We start from the raw sequence: 22915 nt of genomic DNA on the forward strand, positions 1-22915 counted from the left end.
AGAATTTGGAAAGAATCCTTCTTCTGTACTTTTGCTTCTGTTAACTGTTTGCCTGAAATGAAGTAGAGAAGATATTTATAGAAAGAAGGGGGCAATGAACTTAAGCTATCTTTATCATCCCACCCACCATAGACACTGCATGCCAGCCGTTTCCCTGTGCTTACCCCACCCCCAACCACCTGAGAATGGACTTATCGGATTAGAAAAAGAAAAATACAAGCTAAATTACAGAATGTATCCTCTTGCCAGCATTGAAACACTTAGACAACAGCATACTTGGCTTAGGAGAAACAAACAGATACAGATTTTCTAGCTAAAAATGTAAATACACAATTCATACCAATAGCCCCTACAACAAAGCACAATCCTTAGATTGAACTAAAATGCACTAACCCATAGCTTATTGAAGAAACTACCTTTGGATTTACCTGCAACAACGAGTCATCAGCTGTGATTTTGGGATGGGTCCACACATATTGTGCACAAACTTTAAGATTTGCAGGAGATATTTAACTCAGTTTTCAAAAGAGATGGGTTTCAACATCAGATTAAGTAGAAAAACAAGTTAACAACTATGAATCATAATTAAAGTATGAATTATAATTAAAGAGAGGAGAGGAGAGGAGAGGAGAGGAGAAGAGAGGAGAAGAGAAGAGAAGAGAAGAGAAGAGAAGAGAAGAGAAGAGAAGAGAAGAGAAGAGAAGAGAAGAGAAGAGAAGAGAAGAGAAGAGAAGAGAAGAGAATTCTTTATTGGCCAAGTATGATTGGGCACACAAGGAATTTGTCTTCAATGCACAAGTTCTCAATGTACACACAACAACAAAGTAGTAGGACATAGATCATAAATCATAGTTACAATAATTAATCATAACATACAAACAATAAATCTTAAGCACTAAAGCTAAGCAGACTCAATTATGTTAAGCAAATACATTTGCTCTATATATATTCAGTATAATCATGCATAACCATGGACTATTCCATTGCTTTTATGTTAATCCTAAATCTAAGGCATGCTATTATATATTTAGGATTTATTCCACAGACTATCCAATCACCTTCTTCCTCTTCTAGGAAGACATACCAATGCTTATTTCAAACACAGTGGTCATTTCTTAATTTGTATCAATGTCTACTACCCCAATAGCTGCAAACTTGGTACCAGTCAGCATTCTTGGTTTGTGAGTAATAGATTTCCGTTTTTAAAAAAAGCACTAACAGGGGATGTTAGATGGTCTCAGCATGAGACAATGAAAGGGGATGTACTGTAAGCGGAGTGAAGCTGAACTTCATTCTCTGGAAGTTTTCCCAGGATTTTTCCCCCTTCCCTTTTCTTTCCTTTCTTTTTTTCCAGGCTAGTCCAGCCAGTTGAGTCAGTCCTTGGCTTCTTTGAGAGGTGCTTGTAACTTCATCCCTTTGTAAGTTGAAAATAACAAGTAGGAGTCGATGTTTAAAGATCACTGTAGGAAGAAAAAAAATGGAATAATGGAGGTTTTCCAGAAGAATAGTTAGTTTCATTCAAACATTGCCCAGAGCTACAAGTGAGTAGTGGTGAGTAATGGTGTCTTGATGAAGAAAAATATCCTGCTCTGCTTAGCAAGTGTCATTATCCTCTGTAGCTGCCGTCTCTCTCTATAATTACTGGTGGACAAAGATAAACAGGATATTCACACCCAAAAGGCAAATAAACATATGTGTAAAGTGAACAGAAAGTTCATGTCTCCTTCAGGTCACACTCAGTGTATGGTGAGGTCAAAGGACACATCCATGTAGATTACTTGGAAACAATTGGTAAATTGTTTTTCAAATCTTTCAGAATGTATCTTGGTGGTATCAGAATGTCAACTTTTAACTGAATCATCCTGCATATTTTCAAGTAGGGTATAGGGTTTCCTATTTGAGCAGGGGGTTGGACTAGAAGACCTCCAAGGTCCCAACCAACTCTATTATTCTGTTAAATATGTCTTGGGGAAAAGAGGAATAGGAACATTCCTATCCCTCCAAGAGAGCTCAATACATTTGGGAACCAATCTGTGCCTATTAGAATCCCTGTGAATTGCAGTAGGCAGTTGAAACATCTTGCTTATTCTAGAAGGTGATTTTATTTTAGTGGGCTTCTCTACAGGACAAGCTGTTAGAAGTACTCTGGATCCAACCCAATCCAAATGCATCAAAGAACAATTATCCTCCTATGAAAAGTTGGGAGAAATTTGCAAACTTCCAAGCAAGGAGGCCTTAACCAGGTTGTGAATTCAAGAGCTGATGGCGCCAAGAGTTCACAATAATCCACAAGCCGAAGTGGAGATAGATGTTACTTCCCAAAATGTTTTCCAACCTTCAGCGGAATAGTTCTAGTATAAAGCTAGTGGGAACTCTGGATTGTTAATAGCAACAGTTCTTTAGCTAAGAAGAAGGAAAATATTAAAAGATGATAGTTACCCCAGATTGAATCACCCAACCTTAAATTTGCTGGATGGATTTAACACGGGCTAGAATGGATTTTTCTTCCCCCGGAACATAGCAGGTAAGAAAGCTATTTCTTTTTGAGGTGTGTTGATGATTAAACCCTATTGTTAGGACTGATTTCATAATTTAGCTCACTGATTAAGATTGGATCCATCGTCAAGTGTGGAAAAGGGGGTGAGGAAATTACTGCAAGGCAGCAAGACTGATCTCATGATAATAATCATTTTTTAAAAGAATGGGTAAAAATGTGTAATGAAAAGCAGAATCTAGATCTGTTATGCTAAAACCTAGCTTGGTTTGCTTCTTGGTGGCTTAACGTGTCATATGAATGCAACTGCCATGAGTTTTGGCTAACAGGTTGCGTGAAGGAAATCAAGAGTGTGAGAATCTTGTGTTGGAATGGGTCCAAGGAATGAAAAGTTTTATCATAGTTTAAAGAATAAATAATTTATTTAAAGAATAAATAAGTTCTTTATTTATCTTTCCAACTTTGGGAACCTAATGCAATCCATAAATTGTAGGCAAGACTCTAAGGTATTTGTTTTACAAATGCAATATAAATACAGACGCAAAAAAAAAAAAAAATCCAGAGAGAGATAGAATTACTAGAAAGCTACAGCAATAGTCACTTTTGTTCAAAAAGGATGGAATGAAACTATTTTTGTTTTTAAACATTTGAAACTTCAGGACTTTCAACCTTTTGGAGGGAATGTGAGATGGTGAGATGAATAACGAAACTGTACCTTTCTGTGCATCTTTAGTCATGCTAAGTTTTTGCATGTCACACAGGGCAGCAAATTTAAGAAAATATTGTTTTCTTTTCTTTTAGTTAAATAGCTTATTGCTTTTCAAGAATCCCTTCATTCTTCTCCAGATCTGGGGCTGTGCTTTATAGCGATGACTCTCAACTTGCTAATATTTCAGAGGATAAAAATCTCTCCTTCACCTGAGAGGCAATTTCACGAAGTTCCTTCTGGAGCGATAATGTCTAACGCTTTGGGCAAGCTAAGAATTCAATCCCATTTAAATCCACGTTCCTGGGGATGTACCCTGTTCTCCTGTGTAGAAGTGCATGGTGCCCCATCTGTGTTTTCTGAACAGCCTCTGATCGGTTCAAGTGGCAGATCTCGATGCTGCTAAGGAATACAATTGCTGTTGAAAGAAAACACGTTGGAAATAACTTGCCATCTCGTTGCTGATGAAAACAAACTGAAGAAGCCAAACTGCTCTTGTTGACTAGACGCTGTGCTTGCAAGTTTGGAACTCATTTTTAAACAGCATAGTACCATTAAATTAATTGTTCTCAGACATTAGGCCAGGAACAGTATGTAAAGATCTTTGCGCTGGATAATATGTTCAATTACCAAGAGTAGCTTCCTGTGGAGTATCCTGTAGCCCTTTCATAAGCTGTGTCTCTGAATCCATACAGCTACGAAACTATTGCATTCGCATATCACATCAGAGGTGGTCTTCAGCCAGTGCCGACCAGTTCTGGAGAACCAGTGGCGGAAATTCTGAGTAGTTTGGAGAACCGGCCAATCCCACCTCTGACTGGCCCTGCCAACCCCATCTCTTCTCTGCCTCCCATTGAGTCCCAGCTGATCGGCTGGGTCTTCTTTGGTTGCCCTGCACAGGAGAACGGAGCTGGAAAGCAGGTTAGTGGGGTGGGGAGGGAATGGGGACTTTGCAGTAACCTTCCCCCAGGACTGGGGAGGGAAGGGAGATTTTGCCGTCTCCTTCCCCTGCCATGTCCAGCAAGCCACGCCCACAGAGCCGGTAGTAAAAAAGTTTGAATCCCACCACTGTATTGGATTTCTCCTCCACTGATATAACTTGGTCACCTGTCCTATTGAAGGGTGGACAGGAGAGCTTAGCTGCACACTGGAACCATGAAATGGACTCTGTCTCACATGTGTATCAAAATCATTTGAGAAAGCGTAAGTTCTAGCTGATTGTGTTGAAGGAACCCAATCAACAAACCCCGGTTAAAGAAAGTATCATTTAGTGCAATGCCCCATAAGTGCTTTTTCAAAAGACAACCGGTCTTTGTTTTTCCTTGAAGATGTTTCGCTTCTCATCCAAGAAGCTTCTTCAGTTCTGACTGAATGGTGGAGAATGGAAAGGTTTATAATCCTTGCAGTCATCTGGTCATTCGCACTCTTTCTCTCTCTGCCATCGGGGTCACCCGAGTAGTGCAAATGGGTGTGGAGCCTTCTTGGAACCGCTGAAAGCACTGTGTTGTAACAGGAGATAGGTGTAGCAGTTCAGAGAGGGATGTTCAGTCTTAATGTAGATGGTCTCTTTGATCCCTCTTTCAAACCAGGTTCAAAACATCCTCAAAGATCCATCTCATCCCGGGTACCCTTTTTTTGAACTATTACCATCTGGCAGACAGTACAAGATAATAAAAACAAGAAAAAACAGGCTGAAAAACAGCTTCTATCCCAGGGCAGTAACTTTATTGAATTCTACTGTACGGTGCAATATTAATAGAATTCTTTATAGAATAGAATTCTTTACTGGCCAAGTGTGGTTGGACACACAAGGAATTTGTCTTGGTGCAAATGTTCTCAGTGTACATAAAAGAAAAGATACATTCATCAAGAGTCAAGAATCATAAGGTACAACACTTAATGATTGTCATAGGGTACAATAACCAATCAAATCATCCTAGGAAACAGTCAATATAGATTGTAAGGATACAAGCAAAAAAGTTACAGTCATACAGTCACAAGTGAGAGGGGATGGGTGATAAGGAGTGATGAGAAGATTAACAGTAATAGCAGCGCAGACTTAGTAAATAGTTGGACAGTGTTGAGGGAATTATTTGTTTAGCAGAGTGATGGCATTCAGGGGAAAACTGTCCTTGTGTCTAGTTTTTCTGGTGTGCAGGGCTCTTTAACATTGTTTTGAGGGAAGGAGTTGAAACAGTTTATGTCTGGGATGTGAGGGTCTGTAGATATTTTCACGTGCCTCTTTTTGACTCGTGCAGTATACAGGTCCATTTTAATTTCATACTTTTTCTCTCTTCTTGAGGGGTTTTTAAAGCTGCTTTCTAAGAAAGAGATCATGGAAAGTCCTTTGTACATCTGAACTCGAGACCTTCTTTCCATCAATTTCCTGACCGTGAGAACAATTAATCAGAGGAACCACTCTGCCTCCAGTAGTTGTGAATGCTCCAACACTGGACGTTTTTAAGAAGAGATTGGACAACCATTTGTCTGAAATGATGTAGGGTTTCCTACCTAGGCAGGGGGTTGGACTAGAAGACCTCCAAGGTCCCTTCCAAACTCTGTTATTCTATTCTATCCTATCTCAAGTTGAATTTATTTATTCATTCATTTTATTTCTTTATTTCAAATGTTTAAACTCCTTCAGAGGGGAAGGAAATATGGAGAAAGAGAGGGAATGGAGGTCGTTTTTGTTTGCTTCGGAATCAAATCTTCCTCTTCCTTTCGGATGCTAGCTGTTTTTAAGGAGGGGGAGGGGAATCAGCAGGAAGAATTTACAGAAAGCCAGGATGCTAAAAAATCTCTTTTCAAGCTCCCCAGGTGGGCCTGGAGCTGTTCAGCTTTTTACTTGCCTTCCTAGCAGCTGCACCCCAACCATGGAAACCCCAGCTATGCCGGGAAGGGGGTGATGAAGGCAGATTGTGTGTAGAAGTTGGGTGCGCACGCAGCATGCCAACTAAGCCGGGAAGATGCAGGAGTAGGAGAAGAAAACCAAAATGTCAAAATTCTTGCATGCAAAGAAGATCAGGGCGGAGGAGGGAAAGACACAGAGGAGGTCCAGGAACTTGGATAAAACCGTATAAATGCAGCAGACTTTGGGTGGCATCAAAAAAAGCTTTGCTATTGAGCATCTGTTGGGCAAACGGCTGAAATGGACTCCTATTTTTAGCTTCCTTGCATATTTCCGTAGCATAACAGCAAACTATTTATATAGCTTTATGCTTCACTAGTAAGACTTCACTTGGAATACTGCATCCAGTTTTGGTCGCCACGATACAAAAATGGTCTTGAGACTCTAGAAAGAGTGCAGAGAAGAGCAAGCAGGATGATTAGGGGATTGGAGACTAAAACATACAAAGAACGACTGCAAGAATCGGATACGGCTAGTCTAATGGGCTGACATGATAGCAGTCTTCTGATACTTGAAGGGCTGTCACAGAGAAAAGAGGGTCAATCTGTTTACCCATGCGCCCGAGGGTAGGATAAGAGGTTACAGCTTATAAAAGAAAGATTTGACCTAGAAGTAAGGAGTAATGTCCTAACAGTGAGAACTATTGATCAGTGGAACAGCTTGTTTCCAGATGTTGTGTGTACTCCATCACTGGGGTGTTTTTAAGAGGAGACTGGACAATCTGGAACGTTACAGAGCAAGGTCTTCCAACTTGGCAAGTTTAAAACTTGTGGACATCAACTTCCCGAATTCCTGACCTAACATGACTGGAGGAGGAATTCTGGGAGTTGAAGTCCACCAGTCTTAAAGCTGCCAAGTTTGAAGACACCTGGAATAAATAGATAGAGAAACAGAGGTAGAATAGATAGATAGAAAGAGAGATAGAATAGATAGATAGAGGGAGAGGGAGAGAAAGATAGAATAGATTAGATTAGATTAGATTAGATTAGATTAGATTAGATTAGATAGATAGATAGATAGATAGATAGATAGATAGATAGATAGATAGATAGATAGATAGAATATATAGATAAAGAGTTGGAATAGATAGACAGATAAAGATAATAGATAGACAGACAGGCAGGCAGATAGAATAGATCCTGGGTCTTCAAACTTGGCAAGTTGAAGACTTGTGGACTTCAACTCCCAGAATTCTTGAGCTAACATGACTGGAGGAGGAATTCTGGGAGTTGAAGTCCACAAGTCTTAAAGCTGTCAAGTTTGAAGACCCCTGCTATAGAGTCTCCTTGAGCAAGGAGTTAGACTAGAAGACCTCCAAGGTCCCTTCTAACTCTGTTACTCTGTATTCTGAATACTACCAGTTTTTTTTTACTATTGACAGTATGTCTTTACCAGAACTAGAACTTAATTGTGATTTTCATTCCTTAAAAGTAACATCTGCTCTGTATTGTTAGTACTAATCTCATCTAAAGATTTACGTGCACATATCATCCTTCCATATATTAATGTGTTTCTTTTAAGGAAGTTCAGAATTGTCAACCATGCTCTTAGTAAATGCATGGAAAGAGTGGTAAATATGATTTTCCCCTTGATTTAAGGTGGTTGTATTAGGGTAGCGAGAACCAGCCAACCAACCAATCTCTTGCATTAGGCCTGCCCAATCTGGAGTTCTATAAATATACTGGCCCCCAGGATGTTTCAAAACTCTTAGCCAGTATGGTCACGCCGGCTGAAAACAGTGGCATCTAGCAAGCACAAATCATCAGGGTCACACATAAATTCCAGTTCAAAAGACTTATTGCGCAAGCGTACATGCTCAGTTGGCACTGAACATTAGTTAACTAGATTCTTGCATAACAGTCAATGGAATTCAAGAGGTGTCGGACTTAGTCCATTTGTGGAAATGTAATGATTCTAGGCTGATGACTCACTTAACTCCACCCCTTAGCTCTACTTAATGGAATGGATTGGAATAAGAATAGAGTCGAGTCGGGTAGGGTAGGGTAGGGTAGGGTAGGGTAGAATAGAATAGAATAGAATAGAATAGAATAGAATAGAATAGAATAGAATAGAATAGAATAGAATAGAATAGAATAGAATAATAACCTTATTGTCACTACACTAATTGACATACATTAAAATGACATTTCATTGCATAGCTTTCAAAGGGTCACCCCCTCCAATATGCACTACATAAACATGACAGAATAAACACTTGCTCTTCTTCTAAAGCCTCCCTCCAAATATTTGTTGGCGGCCACCTTTGAGGATCAAATCTTGAACCCAAAGCAGTGGCCCTCAAATTCAGGTCAGTGTTGCAAAATAAAGTGGGGAGTTAAAAATAAGAATAGAACCACCTAAGATTATAGATAACGCTGGATGCTGAGAACTGGCGTGGGTCATTTTGATCTCCAATATATTAAAGTTGTACAAAAGTGATTTAAAACAAGATGGGAAAAGGTGATGAAGATGAAGCAATTGTTGAACAAAGGAAATTACAAACTTATCTATCTATATATTTGTTGTTAGGAGGAGTGCCGTAAGTGCCGTATTGCCTGAACTTCAGTGAAATAAAGAGTCATGTGAAGGATGCCCGAATCTTCCTTGTTGAATGGAGAGGAATCTGTATAAGTGGAATTTCTGAAAGGAGATGAAATTTAACTGTGCTTGGCTTCGAGCTTGAAGCCATTCCCTAAGAGGTGCTCATACAATATCGGGAAGAATATTACATGGCCCTGAAATGGAATTATCTTCCTAATACTTTATCAGTGAAATAATAAGTGTCATTCTGAGTTTTGAACAGGGCAAGAAAGCAGCGTATACTTTTCTCAAGAAGAGATGCTACTCAATAGTCTATCTTACAGAAACTTGTTGTCGGGCTCCGAGTTCGCTACGGAGCCCATCAGCTCCGAACATACCTCGCAACAAGTCAGCTGGCAGTGGAGAATATCACCTTAGCTCTGCCAACACCGGGTCTGTATTGCTGCTTGTGTGCTGACCGATGATGTTGACGATGGCTTTAGAATGGCTCAGCAGAGCTGTGAGCTGCAGGATGGATTCTGAAGCAACTGCAGGGCTGGAAATGGCTTTTTTCATGTATTGATGTGGTGCGTATTGTTAGAGGGAGTTGAGGCACATATAGGTGGTAATTAAGCATTGAGTGAAGACATGGTGAAGGTGGCACCAGGTGGGGAATCAGTTAATGAGGGTCAGAATAGGTTAGGGATGTAGACATGTTAAAGGGATAATAGCATTTCGAGACAATAGGTTAGGCATCGCCAGAACTAGAAGCGCATATAGGCTTGGGTGGGGTGGGGTGTGTCTCATTATAATGATAATAAAAGGAAAAAGAGCAAACTCAAACCCAACGCTAACCTTGCCTGCCTTTTAGCCATTCTTGCCTAATTAGAGTAGTTGTTGTTTGCTGATGTATTGAATAAACCATTGTCCTAAAGAGGAGCTGGAGTTTAGATTCATTTAAAGGCAAATCTTCAATACTCGAGGCCTGGCTGAGACTTGTAATATTCCAGAAATACTTAGAATAATAAATTAAAATGGCGTCGTTCTCAAGTAGGTAAATGGAAGAGAGAGTTCAGTATCTCTGGGGAAACCAAGTTAACCAACCCTAGGAATCAGTGGCCAAAATGAAGCAAAGAATATTTTATCCAAGCAACAAATATCAAAAACACGTTTCTGATAAGGTAGGGTGAATATTACAGAAAGCAAAATAGTATTTGGCTATGTTCAATGAGATGGAATAATAGATAAAAATAAAATGAATCTCTGATATTAATGGCAATATTTATCCAATTTGCCACAATCCAAAGTGGAAGGGTATATCCCATACAGAGGCATAATTTTGGATTTTGACTGTGCTGCTAAAACATTTTTTTTTAGGTTCTTAAGCAGACAGCCATCAAACTATAAAGGTGGCATACCATGGCACAATGCATCCTAATCATGATACTGACTTCCTGCTGAAAGGGAGCATTTAAGGTTCACCCAGGAAAGAAATACATCAATTGCATCCAGTTTACATTTCCTGTTATGAATAGGCCCCATTATGTTCTGAATTAGAACTTGGAGAAGGTCTCCTAAACTGAACAACATGTTTCTTTCTCGTTTAAAAAAATTGAAAATAATAAATCACCCATTTTCACCCTGTCCCCTATCTATTGGAGCTGCTAAGTTTGAGAGAAAGGTTACCAGCTGGATTCCGGATCATCTTGGCAGGAGAACCAAGAGTAGGAATTGCCATGAACCATTCACTATCCAGCAATCAGAAATATTCTCTTCCACTTTCTATTCATTAGGCTAGAATAATTATAGTCTTCCCTCTCCCGAGGCATTCTGGGCACTCTAGTTCTAAGAGCTTTGGAGAGCTATAGATCTGGAACACCTAATGGAAGTTCTTCTCCCGACGTTCTTGGGAGGTCCCCAAATCATAGGCATCCCATTATACATGGTAATTCAGGGCTGGATGACTTCCAGCTGATGGCTTCCTGGGGATCCTCTGATTTTATACAATTGCTCTTGGCATTTGTCTACCTTCCCTTTATCTATAGGTGTCCTCTCTTAGAAGTTCAGTCTTGGCCCCTTGTATCTTCTTGAATTGCTCCAGCTTTGCAGTTGCCCCAATTCTATTTGAGAGTTGAGTTGAGTGAAGTTGTGATGTGGAAATTCATTCTGAAGCTGGTTCCACTGAACCTCCCCATCCAATAAAATCAGCAGCCAAGAGGAAAAAATTCAGTTCAAATCATTAGATTTGGATGCTATTGAGATAATCTGGCAGTTAATTAGGACTCTTGCAAAGGGATTTTGAACAGAAAATCAAATGCAATCCAATGCTTGAAACTGAAGCATTCAATCAAACCAATTTCCTGAATCTATTCAAATTGTTGAATCTGATCCACATGTCAGCATTAATCAAATGCACAAGTGAAACTAAATTAGAGACAATATGTGCAGCCCTATTTGATAATCTCCATAAAATATGGACATCACTGACCCTTTATCGAGCACTGATGGTTTGTGATTCATAGTCGCCTACAAATTCAGAGACTTTTGGAAGGCCATATTTGACAAGTCACTTTCACAAGACACTAGTGAAAATTAAACTTTTTTTGAATCCCCTTTGGAGAGAAGATATCATCACTCTTTTATCATTTTGTCTATTTTGTATTCTGATATTGTTTTGAGTTTGTCGATTAGAAAGGTCGGCAGTTTGGCGGTTTGAATCCCTAGCGCTGCGTAATGGAGTGAGCTCCCGCTACTTGTCCCAGCTTCTGCCAACCTAGCAGTTCGAAAGCACGTAAAAATGCAAGTAGAAAAATAGGGATCACTTTGGTGGGAAGGTAACAGCATTCCGTGCACCTTCAGCATTTAGTCATGCCGGCCACATGACCACGGAGACGTCTTCAGACAGCGCTGGCTCTTTGGCTTTGTAACAGAGATGAGCACCACCCGCTAGAGCCCAAAACAACTAGCACGTAGGTGCGAGGGGAACTTTTACCTTTTTACCTTATTGTTTTGTGCATGGGTTGGGTTGGTGTTATTACTAACAGTAAGATGAATAGTTTGGAAGGGAAACCACTTTAAGTGTTCTCAGTATTTCTGGGACGCAAGAAAGTCCACAATTTGTTTTCATAGGGGAGAGTTTGCTCATTTCTATCACAAAAGTCCATTGTGAATTTAGAAAAGACCTAGCTCATTTATAGTGGCATTAAAAGAAAAAAGAACTTTGTTAATTCATTCAGGAGCCTACACACAGACTGAAGAATTTGTTAACATTCAGCTGGATCTCTTTGTTGTGAACAAGACCCCTAATTATTCTAATTGTTTTGTACAAAATTCCAGAGATTCTTTGGCATGAAAAGCACCGTTGGTAAATATACTTTCATTTAAACTCATGCACACACACGTACACACACACACACACACACACCCATAGACACACACACAGTCCTACACAAACACAGACATTGTCTAGCTTTTTGATACTGACCTCATGAGAAGCCTTCAAAAAGATACATTTTCCTCGTGTCCCAATGTTTTGCATACAAAATAATTTGCGTCGATAAGTAAATGCAAATGCTTAGACCAAAGGAATGTAATGCCAGTAATTATTTTGTTCTAGAAGATAATTTTTTTTATAACAGCTGCTGCACCATCTATTTCGGGAAAGTTTCTTTCCATAGTTCAGGAATGACCTGGTTGATCCAGAAGATGGGGACAATCGAACAATGGATGGGAACATTCCGTGATGTTCAACAGATGCTTGTACAAGAGATTTTTTGAAAGTAAAGTGTCCATTCAAGTCAACCCCAAACATCCATTACTTTAGAGGCACAAGATGTCACTCTTAACTGGCTGCAGAGAAAGTGGTCTCTCGGAGTTCAGCTTTGAGTCCTGGAATAATTAATGCAATCTGCTGCTCTCTAGGAGGTTCTGGGAAATATAAATCCAAACAACATGTGGGAAAACTTGACCCAAACAATCTTTTGAGTGGGAAAGGCAGACCCATATATTTTCTCCCCCTTTCCCTCAACGATGCCTAATCACTGATAGAAGAGAATCTTTGTAGACCAGGGTTGAGCTGTGGGGTCCTTGGTGACTAGTCAAAGCATCTCATAGGATGTCTTGCTTGGGTGATGCCCTTCCCTATTCAATTCTAATAGAGAAGAATATTTGTAGCCCTAAGTTGAGCTGTGGGGCTCCTTGGTGCTCTCTGAGGTTTATTGGTTTTTAATTTTTTTGCAGACATCTCATTATCCAATGAGGTAACATTATCAGTGCTATATGGGAGTGGAGTTTGCTCACTATTTATGTATCAGTGGCTTGCCCTGTCAGGTTCTTTAATTGGGCTGTTGTTTAGTGTTTGATTGTTTGTCTGAAATGGTAGCTCCTTGATTGATTTACTGCTTACTTTATCTAACAGTTGACTTTATCAAACAGTAAACGACAGGGATTAAACACCACTCTCTTCTAGCATTGATGTTGTTACCTAGTTGGGTAGTGAAACATAGGCAAAAAAAGGGCTAATGTCATTGCCCAGAGGATCATGGATTGCCCTCTCCCCTCTTTGGAAGAGCTTTATAGCTCCCGCTGCCTTAAGAAAGTTCAAAATATTCTCAAATATCCATCTCATCCTGGGAACCCTTTTTTTTTTTAACTATTACCATCTGGCAGATGGTACAGGATAATAAAAACAAGGACAAATAGGCTGAAAAACAGCTTCTATCCCAGGGCAGTAGCTCTTTTGAATTCTGCTGTATAGTGCAATATTAATGCAATATTAGGGCTTTTCAGTTCAATTGTATACAACATGAAGGATGTGTGTTTGTGTTTATTTGTATAGTTATAATGTACACTGAAAATAATTTCATTGTACGAGGTGCAATGACAATAAACTAAACTAAACTAAACTAAACTGATGTTGTTACCAAGTGGGGATTGAAATGTCTGCATGAAAAAATAGCCAAGCTCAGAGAGCACCAAGGATGCCACAATCCTCCTCTTCTCCACAAACCCCACTCCCTTTCAGCGCTGATGATATTATCTAGTTGGGTAGTGAAACATCTGCAAGAAAATCACCAAGCTCAGAGAGCACCAAGTACCCCATAATTCAATTCCATTGGCAGCTTGATGACAAGGCAAGGAAAACCTAATTCGATGATATCGTATCTTTTGCATTTCACTTCTCACAACAAGGCATATATATCACAACAGTAACATGGACCCTCATGTAAGACATCAAAGTTTTCATCAAATTCATGTCATCTTATCTCTTTCAAGCATCACAGTCTGTGTTCAAACAAGTTCTTTTCACCTGGGGTTTTTTTTTCTCGTCCTTCTGGATTTTTTTTTTTAAGGCTTAAGTACGTTCTGTTATACAGGTTAAATTACAAAAATTATCTTTTGGGCTGCAAGGCCCCCTGACCTACGGTGGGGGAAAAACCTAACAACCCACCGACAACATCGCTTAGCAACCAATCCCTTAGCAACAAGGAGTACCTCTATATAAAAAAAGATGCTACATAAAGAGTGATCAGTACAAACTCTTTTCTGATCTTTAAAAGGACAGCAAAGGTAGCCGGCTATAGATGCTAGAATAAGCAAGTGTGCAAAGGACCAGGTAACTTTTACAACTTTTCTGGTTTATTGGTTTTTTTTCCCTCTCTGTACAGGAATGAAATGAAAAATTGATTCTGTAAAAATAGTAAAGATTTTGGAGGTGATTTGTAGACATCTTAATCTCAATCTGTGTTTTTCTCCTTCTTTCTCTCACATCCTCGTTCTTACTCAGGAAAATTTTACCTGCTTGGGCTTCAGATCTTTTTAGGTGAAAGCAGAATCAAAAGTTGACTATTTCCATAACTTTTGACTGTTTAGCATCGTGGGGCATCTGGTGGCTTCTTCCAGGGGTAAACCTTTCTCTTTTCCATTCTTTTGTTTTTACTCTGCAATTCTTTATGTGTGAAGGATAAAGAACTAGGATTTTTTTTCCCCTTTATGCATCTTCTTAAAATGTCGATGAATTTCAGATGAGCCAAAAAGGGAGAAGAATAGTAATGACGGTGACCATAACAATAAAAGGAACCTCTAGTACGATTAAATGGAAAGATTTCCCAAAGAACCTTCTCCAGGCGCTGACCTGGATAACTAAGGATTCTTCATTAACGATCCTAGAGAAATGTTGACCTTGGAGAGATGGGTTTTTTTTAGACATTTTGCCTACTTGTCCAAAACTAAATCTTCTATCCTTTTTAGTTAATGGTCTTCTCCTCCAACACTGGAGTCACATTTATTGGGTTACTGAACCGTTTGATTTTTTTTTTTCCCCGAAGAAATTAAAATTATAACCATGACATTCTGGCTTTTCCAAAGGTAGTTCTGTAGATCATATTTAATTTAATTCCACATGTTGCATTTGATGATTTTACACATCTGCCTTGCTTCTCTTCAGCAGGTATTCAGGGACTATGAGAGAGAGAGAACACCCATTCTCTGTAGAGCCAAAGAAAACTTTAGCTTTATTCAAATGGCATTTACAAAACTTCAACACACGTATTATCTCCTACGCCAATTGTTATGGCACTGCAATGTCTATCTCAGCCCTTAAATGCCTCCGGAATAATTAAGAAGGGGCATTTGGGTTGGGTTGGGTTGGGTTTATTTGAGTGCCTGTTTATTTCTCTTTGTTGCAACAGCCAAACTAGACAATTTATCTGGAGATTTGCTCTCTCTTTTTTTTTTTTTTTTACTCGAGAAGACAAATAGGGAGATAATATGCAAAGGAAAGGCATCTCTTACAAAGAAAAAAAAACTCTCCTCCTCCCACACTCCCTTCCCCAAAGAATTAGAGGTCGATATTTGCCAAATGATGCTTCTCCTCTAATGAGAGCATGTATTTCAGTGGTGTTGGGTTTTTTTTTTCCCTAGGAAAATTTCAGTTCAGCTACCAGCCCCCAGATCGCACCCTTTTCTTCTTCAGTAAGAGGTGGGACACTGAAAGAGCTAAAGTGCCCCATCATTTTGAGGATGTCCTGCTTCATTGTGGCTTTGTGGTCTCTTTTGAAAAAGCATCAAAACTGTTGTGATTATTTCTGCTTCAGAAATTGGAGGGAGGGAGGGAGGGAGGGAGGTATCACTGGGAAAATTATATCTCAAGCTGGGAAGGCAAAGCAAAGCCTCCAGCTGTAAGAGCTTCTCTCTTTCCCTCCCTTCTTCTCTTTGGCCTCCTTACCTTGGAAAAGATGATATCATTTTTTTATTTCCTTCTTTTCTATTTCAATTGGACTGGTTTTGTTTTGTTTTCTTGCACTTTTTTGCTTTGGTCCCTTTCTTTTTCTGTTTTCTTCCTTCGTTTATATTCAGTGGCTTCGGTTTTTATCTTCTTGGTTTTAAGAAGAGACTGAACAACCATTTATCTGAAACAGTGTAGGATTTCCTGCTTGAGCGAGAGGGTTGGACTAGAACACCAAAGGGACTCCAAAGTCCCTTCCAAAGTCCCTTCCAACTCTGTTATTGTGTTATTTCTTATTAAAAGTCTTAATAAAAATTATACAGAAACCCCAAAGCTGCTCTCATTCAAAATGCTTACCCATTTAGAAGGATGCATGCATAAACGTTCTGTTACCCTTCCAGATTATAAATATAGATGGAGCCTGAATTTCTTTCTTTTATTATTAAATAAACTTTATTTAAGATTCATATATTTAAAACATTTAAAAAGCAAACATATAAACAAATATATACACATATATACATTTTGCAGCAGGTGTTGAGCAATGGTTACACATTTTTTTCACCCCCTAACATTGATGTGATCTACCTTGTTACAGTACCTTCCTCGTTCTTTTAATGTTTTAATTTCACAGAATACTTTATGATTAAATAGCATGTCTTCCATAATTTCATAACTTATCCAGTTGTCAAATATTGCCTTTCATACCAGCAATTCGAAGTTTTATAGTAGTCACTATCTTGGTTGTTTTTTAGTAATTTAGTTAGGCTATCCATCTCTGCACACTCGTGAATTTTTTTAATGACCATCTCCTCTGAACTGATAGTAGACCATTTCCAATTTTGTGCATAGCTTATTCTGGCTGCCATTACAATGTGCCAAATTAAATATTGGTATTTCTTTTCCATTTTTAAATCTATCATACCCAGCAGGAAGGTTTCATGGAGCCTGAATTTCTAATGTAGATTTCACTCTAGTTTTGGTTCAAAAATTTCTTTCGCACTGTTTTCTGGACCCACAAGGAACTGACTGGGCCATTTGGATCAAAGAATCCAACTCTTTGAAATAATTTCATTGTCATTCAATCGGATAGAAGCAAACCCAATCACAGGAAAAGTAAATAATGATGAAACTCCAGAAACCTAGAACTTCAGCTATCAGCTCTCCCTACAAACTGTCCATGGTCAGTGACTGACCTTCAAAAATAATAAAGGGATTGGCCAGAGGTGGTATTTAGCAGGTTCTGACCAGTTCTGGAGAGCCGGTAGCGGAAATTTTGAGTAGGTTGGCAAATACCGCCTCTGACTGGCCCCGCCCCCATCTATGCTCTGCTTCCCGAGTCCCAGCTGATTGGCTGGGTCTTCTTTGCTTGCCCTGCACAGGAGAACGGAGCTGGAAAGCAGGTTAGTGGGGGAGGGAGGTAATGGAGATTTTGCAGTGTCCTTCCCCTGCCACGCCCACTGAGCCAACCCATGCCCACAGAACACCACGCTCACCAAGCCACACCCACAGCTGATTGGCTGGGTCTCCTTTGGTTGCCCTTCCCAGGAGAGCAGAGCTGGAAAGCAGGTTAGTGGGGTGGGGAGGGAATGGAGATTTTGCAGTATCCTTCTTCCCCTGTCACGCCCACACATAGTAAAAAAATTTGAATCCCACCACTGGGTTTGGCCCTCATTGTGTCATTGTACACACAGCCCCACCCCCACAAACACACACATCTCTCTCCATATCTCATCCTTCCTGAAAGAAATAGACACTTGGGTCATCTCTGAGACGTGTGATGGGTCTTTCAAGCCTCAGGAAATTTCAGCAGGAAATATACATGAAGCTCTGTCCACATTGAACTGGCTCATTTCATGAAATTTCCTGACAGCGCTTTGAATAAAGATATCATTTTTTAGAAAAGGTACAATCCGTCTTGAGGAGCACGGGAGTCATTTCCATGTCTCCTTGAAGCTAATGCCCTGAGTGTAGCTACCTAAGGCTGGAAAAAAAAAAACTGGCCATGAAATTGTTTTTGCGGCTCAGTGATGACTTTCATATGTCTGGATTTGCATTGGTGCAATGGCAATTTTAGACCTTAAGTCACATATTAATCTTGACCACACAGGATTATATTAGCCGGACTTTCTTGAACATTGATCCAGTTAATAAAATAGAATAACAGAGCTGGAAGAGATCTTGAAAGTCTTCTGGTCTAACCCTTTTCTCAAGCCCTTTTCTCAAGGCACGCGGCTGTCCTAGTCTCTTCTCTCTCAAGTTGATATTCTGATATTCTCTTTCAAGTCAACCTCTTCTCCAAAGCACCTGAAGGCAGGAGAAGCAGCAACAGATGGAAACTAACCAAGGAAAGAACCAAGCTAGAACTAAGGAGAAATTTCTTGACAGTGAGAACAATTATTCTGTGGAACAATTTGCCTCCAGAAGTTCTGAATGCTCCGACACTGGAAGTTTTTAAGAAGAAATTGGACAACCATTTGTCTGAAATAGTATAGGGCAGGGGTGTCCAACCTTGGCAACTTTAAGACTTGTGGACTTCAACTCCCAGAATTCCTCAGCCAGCTTTGCTAGCTGAGGAATTCTGGGAGTTGAATCCACAAGTCTTAAAGTTGCCAAGGTTGACACCCTGGTATAAGTCTCCTGCCTAAGCAGGAGGTTGGACTAGAAGACCTCCAAGGTCCCTTCCAACTCTTGTTATTCTGTTCTTCTGATATATAGAACATGTATACATGCTTGTTTTCAGACTTGCCAGTGAGATAAAACTATCTTCTTAGCTGCAACTCACACTTTTCATTTGTCATGTTTCTATTCGTTAAATCACTTCAGGGTCAACTTTAACTTCATCTTCCTATATTAGTATTATTATTAGGCAACCTAGAGTCTCACTTTATGGAGGACAGTCCATTTGAAGATAGCATTTCTGCAGAGGACAAGATGCGGATTTTTTTTAAAGGTCCTGCCAATGATGTGGAGCCAAGCTCAAAAACTAGTCAAAATAAAAATGAGATATAGTACTGCCTGTGCTACCCTGCAGGTCAATAGCTCAATGACCATGTATGATGTATATTAGATGTTCTATCTAATCTCCTGATGTTTCAGCTTCCTTCTTACCAATTTCACTGTACAGACTCTGCTTCCTCGTTATCAGTTCTGTTGTCCTCAGAGTCACATTCAACTTCCTCCTTATCAGTTTCATTGTCTTCAGGCTCCAACTCAACACCTCTTCAAGGAAAGGGTTACTCCTGGACATCTTTTTAAGTAGAGGAACACACTTTCTATGACCTAGGATAGATCACTATCATTTGAATTCTAGGGCTGGAAGGGACCTTGGAGGCCTTCTAGTCCAACCCACTGGATCTTACAAACATATACCGAGTTTCATCCTTCAGACTAAGCAGGGGTGGGATTCAAATTTTTTATAACTGGTTCTGTGGGTTTGGCTTAGTTGGTAGGCGTGGCTTGGTGGTCATGTGACTGGGTGAACGTGGCTTGGTGGCCATGTTATTGGCTGGGCGTGGCCAACTCAATATCACTCACATCGAGGCACGCATCTCCTCGCCTGGCCTCTCATGACTGTGAGGATGCTGCAAGTCATAAGTGTGAAAAATGGTCATAAGTCACTTTTTTTAGTGACATTGTAACTTTGAATGGTCACTTCACACAAGCAAAGTACCAGTAAAGGAGGGGGGAAAAACCTCCAGAGAAGTTCCAGAGACAGGAAGTCGAGTCCTGCCAAGAATGTAATAAGGGTTAACGGAGAGGCAGTTTCTGTGAGCAACACCAGAATGTTTCCTTCCTGCCTTCCTTACAGGATTAGGCCAGTAATTCCTTCTAACAACCGGTTCTCCGAACTGCTTAGAATGTTAACAACCGGTTCTAGCGAATAGGTGCGAACTGGTAGAATCTCACCCCTGAGGCTAAGCCATAAAAGCATCCCATCATCCTTGTCTTACAGTTCAGCAAGTTGTATAAACTGGGTCTATATTGTAGCATCCACACACACATATGCACCACTTTTGATTATATTGTTCAATAATCTTCTGTTTGCTTTTTCTACCATAAAAGTTCTTTGGAACTGCCTTCCTTTCAAAAATCATGGCTATAAAATAAACGATCGGCAATTGAAACTTTCTCCAAGCCAAACACGTAAGATTTTGCTTGTCTGAAACACCACCAGCCATACTAATTTCTCTGTTTCATCCCCATGCGTTATATACACTTGCCAGTGTCCATTTCTTGTATATTTTTTCTTGCAATGTGCCCTTGGCTCCTGCCCTGCATTGCAGTCATTCCTGAAGCAGTGAAGTGGTCCTGATTCCTTCTCCACTGGTAATTAGGGGCATAGATCAAAAGATAAGAAAAACCATACCAATATTCATGTTTACAAGTCTCCTGTATCTAATTGAAGGTTGTCAGTTTTGGAAGCCAAAATGAACCTCTTTAAGGTTAGAAATGGGTTATAGTTTTTTTTTTAAAAAAAACAGCTTAGAAATGGACTATGACATTTCTTGAAATTAGCCTGTTCCGGTATTTAGCTGGAAGATCAACTGGAGAAGTTGTAAATGCCATCCTGGGTTTCCTTCTAGAAATTAATAACTGAATTTTGTAATTGGAAAAAGTTGATTAAACCACATGCAAAAATCAATTCTCCCCTTTCCCTCCACCTTAGCATCCACACATTCTGTAACAAGCTTCAATCTTTCTCTTCATTGTTTATGGTTGATCCTTTTCAAGTTCCACAGAGGTGGGCAAGATCCAGAAAGCAAGAACTACATATAACTCAGTCACGTATCTTTACTGTCGCTCTGGGGTAAATGCAGAATTTTGGAAACCTTGTAGGAATTTCCTAGTCTCTTTCTAAATAATTAAGGTTTGAGAAACTTGAATTCATTCAGATTTGAGAAACTTTGGAGATGCTTTCTCTGTTTTTACCCCGCTTGGGCTGATATGTCTGTCAACTCACTGCTTTATTGCTGTTATCTTTATCCTTTCCAAAGATTCCCCAAATCTCCCAAATTCACTTCCTTGGCTGTCATCAAAATAGTGGCCATCATTCAAGGAAATAGTGATTCCTTATGAATCTATTCCATCTCTTCTTCGCACAAATAAACAAAGTAGAGAGTGACATCCCAACCCAGTATTATGGTTTATTTCCCAACAAGCTAGATTAATAAACCATAGTTAGCGGCCAAAATCCATTGCTACTTCTTCCTTTCTGGGACTCAAGGATGTGTGATTAATAGCAAGCCAGAAGTTCCCTTCTCCTTGTGTTTGAAGCTTCTTCTCCCATCTGCTACATTTTTTTTTCCACATCAATTTGGATTTCAAGGACACAAGAAATACTTAGAATGATGGTCTGGATATAGGCAGTAATGCCAGGAAACAAACAGTAAGTATACTTCATGTCTAATTTAAACCTGATCAATTTCAGTTAGTTTGCTCTAAGTAGCATTAAGTCTAGATCAAATTCAAAATATTACAAACCACATTAAGCTGTGTAGTTCTATTGCTCATAAGAATTATTCAAGATGATGTAAAATATGACATCGCTTTCTAAACCATTCCATTTGCAGCAAACAGCCTTTCTAACAGTGTTCCTAGGAGAACAGGGTTTTTTTTGTTAGAAATGGGTTTCCTGCAGCGTAAGTATGAACACTTGAGGATAGAAATAGGATGATCCAGAGCTCAGTGGCTATTCGGGTGCTTTCCATGCTAAAGGTCTCAGGTTCAGGTGCAAATTGTGCAAGATGAGGTCAACAGTTATAGGATCTAGCTCCCTAAATTTCAAGCTATTGTTTCATCAGGTTTGATTGCAAACCTGCCTTCCATTCCTGATAGGAAATCAAAAGTAGCGGAGATTTTAGAGGATCCAATCTTTGTCCATCAATTTCCACAGTGGGGATAAAATATAGAATAGAATAGAACAGAATAGAATAGAATAGAATAGAGTAGAGTAGAGTAGAGTAGAGTAGAGTAGAGTAGAGTAGAATAGAATAGAATAGAATAGAATAGAATAGAGTAGAGTAGAGTAGAGTAGAGTAGAATAACAGAATTGGAAGGGACCTTGGAGGTCTTCTAGTCCAACCCCCTGCTTAGGCAGGAAACCCTACACTACTTCAGACAAATGGTTATCCGACATCTTTTTAAAAACTCCCAGTGTTGGAGCATTCACAGCTTCTGGAGGCAAGCAGTTCCACTAACTAACTGTTCTGTCAGGAAATTTCTCCTTAGTTCTAAGTTGCTTCTCTCCTTCATTTGTTTCCACCCGTTGCTTCTTGTCCTGCCTTTAAGGTGCTTTGGAGAATAGCTTGACCTCCTCTTCTTTGGGGCAGCCCCTGAGATATCGGAACACTGCTATCGTGTCATCCCTAATTCTTCCTTTCATTAGACTAGACCAGGGGTCTTCAAACTTGCCAGCTTGAAGACTTGTGGACTTCAACTCCCAGAATTCCTCCTCATGTCATGTTAGCTCAGGAATTCTGGGAGTTGAAGTCCACAAGTCTTAAAGCTGCCAAGTTTGAAGACCCTCGGACTAGACATACCCAGTTCCTGCAAATGGAGAAGTGATCAAAAATGCTGCTCTTTCTCTTTCTTTTAGCACAAGGGGTGGGTGGGAATTTTATGATGAGCAAAAAAGCCCGTCCCATGAGCAAGAACCAAATTCTGCATCTAAGCTAGCATTTCCCATGCCTTCCTTTCCATCCAAATCACCCCCACAAAGGAAGCCTCGGAGCAAAAGCTGCAGAGAAGTGCCTTAGAGTAGCCCATCCTGTCTACTGCACTCCTCATCCAGAAGATGGGCTGTCTCCGAAATCCAAGGACGTTCTCCAAAATCTAGCCACAGATGTGCAAGATGTTCAAAGCAAACCCCCCGCCCCCCTTCTAAAAGATGGAGCCGGGGCTTCAGTTCACAGCAGACTTTAATTTCTTTCACTCTGGCGACAACCTTGGCACGCACTCCCAAGTCTACCTTATGGCGACTATTCAAGGTTAATAAGGGAGATAGGGACGCACCATCGGCATGAAGTTTTTCTCAAGCAACCTGGGCCCTCCATACCAAGG

This window comes from Pseudonaja textilis, chromosome 13 (assembly GCF_049901715.1).
Source record: "Pseudonaja textilis isolate UNSWEBS1 chromosome 13, rPseTex1.2, whole genome shotgun sequence".
In the NCBI taxonomy this organism is placed as follows: domain Eukaryota; kingdom Metazoa; phylum Chordata; class Lepidosauria; order Squamata; family Elapidae; genus Pseudonaja; species Pseudonaja textilis.